This window comes from Trichechus manatus, unplaced genomic scaffold (genome assembly GCF_000243295.1).
Source record: "Trichechus manatus latirostris isolate Lorelei unplaced genomic scaffold, TriManLat1.0 scaffold00087, whole genome shotgun sequence".
In the NCBI taxonomy this organism is placed as follows: Eukaryota; Metazoa; Chordata; class Mammalia; order Sirenia; family Trichechidae; genus Trichechus; species Trichechus manatus.
In genome coordinates, this window is record NW_004444023.1 from 9,514,865 (window position 1) to 9,516,794 (window position 1,930).

At 43.0% G+C, this 1,930-nt stretch overlaps 1 protein-coding gene across 4 annotated transcripts in view; it reads right to left on the minus strand.

Moving 5' to 3' along the window:
• The window catches only part of LOC101355883 (V-set and transmembrane domain-containing protein 1), a 26,943-nt gene that overhangs the window by 6,810 nt on the left and 18,203 nt on the right, over positions 1-1,930 (minus strand). The gene's annotated exons all lie outside the window — the stretch shown is intronic.

Here is a 1,930-nt window from a genome sequence, read left to right on the forward strand (position 1 = left end):
GGTTCCCTATCGCCAGCTTTCCTGTCCTCTTCTGCCTTCTAGTCCTTGTCCCTGGACTGCTGTGCCTCATTAGTCCCATTTTGTTTTATGGGGCTGTCCAATCCCCGGCTGAATGGTGAACCTTGGAAGTGACTTCACCACTGAGCTAAAAGGGTGTCTGGGGGCCATACTCTCCAAGGCTGCAGTCTTTACAGAAGCAGACTGCCACATCTTTCCCCAGTGGAGGGCCTGGAGGATTTGACCTGCCGACTTTTTGGTTAGCAGCCAAGTGCTTAACCACTGTGTCAATGGGTCAATACATACAAAGAAGGTTAGAACAGTGCCTAAAACAAACAAACAAACAAAAATAAGTTACCACTGAGTTGATTCTGATTCATGGCGACCCCCCTGTGTGTCAGAGTGAAACCATCCTCCATAAGATTTACAATGACTGGTTTTTCAGAAGTAGATCAGAAGGCCTTTCTTCCGAGGGGCCTCTGGGTGGTCTCAAACCACCAACCTTTCAGTTAGCAGCCAAGTGTGTTGGCTTGGAAATTTTCAATAAATGTTTAATGAATAAGAATAATATTAATCATTTATTGTAAGCTAACTCTGTGTTAGGTATTTCATATACGTTCTTTCTCATCTTGACAATAAGCACATAAGTTGAATGAGGATAGGTGTACTATCCTATCCCTGTTCCATTCATAAGCAAATTAAGTTCCAAGAAGCAAAGTTAATAGCCCAACTAGGTTGAGTTTTGAATCCATGTATGGCCAGATTCATAAGCCAGTCTCCCTCTATGCCAGTGTAACTCTGTGTTTGGCACTGGGTATGAAAATACAAGATAAATGATGTTCTGAACCTGTTCCATGAAATTCATAATCTGGAGATACAAACATTTACCCAACCACTATAACACTCAGGAGTCCCTGGGTGGCATAAATAGTTAAGCTCTCAACTACTGGCGAAAAGATTGAAGGCTCGAACCTACCCAGAAGTGCCTCAGAAGACAGGCCTGGCAATCTGCTACCATAAGATTATAGCCTTGAAAACCCTATGGAGCAGTTCTACTCTGCACGCAGGGAGTCACCATGAGTTGGAATCGACTTAATGGCAACTAACCACAACAAATTTCCAAGGAGCGCCTTGTGGATTCAAACTGCCAACCCCTTCCTTAGCAACCATAGCACTGAACCACTATGCCACCAAGTTTCTCAGAAACTCTATGGGGCAGTTCTACTCTGTCCTATAGGGTCACTATGAGTCGGAATTGACTGGATGGCAACGGGTAACAACTAATCCCAAGGAGGCTGTGATAAGTCTGATAACAGATGCATGAAAGTCCAAATTTCCACCCAGTTCAAGAATCATTTTCTATCCTTTTGCTTTCAAAATGACATATTGAACTCATTCACTTACCCTCCCTCTACCTCCCAGTCCCCCTAATATCAGGAAAGAGTTTGCCTCTGTTTCTGGTAATATGATGTTGTTAGTTGCCATCAAGCTGACTTCAACTCATGGCTACTTTATGTAACATGGAAACATTATGAAACATTGCCCAGTTCACACTATATAGGACAATGTTGTTGTGACTGGCTGATTTTTGGAAGTAGATAGCCAGGCCTTTCTTCCTAGTCTTAGTCTGGAAGTTCTCCTGAAACCTGTCCATGATGAGTGACCTGCTGGTATTTGAAATACCAGTGGCATGGGTTCCAATATCATAGCAATACACAAGCCACCACAGTGTGATAAAATGACAGATGGTGGGTAATTTGACAAAAAAAAAAAACAACAAAAAATAAAATCCATTGTTGTTGAGTCGATTTTGACTCATGGTGACCCCATGCGTGCAGAGTAGAATTGCTCCATAGGGTTTTCTTGGCTGTAATCTTTACAGAAGCAGATCACCAGGCCTTTCTTCTGTGGTGCTGCTGGGTGGGTTCAAACT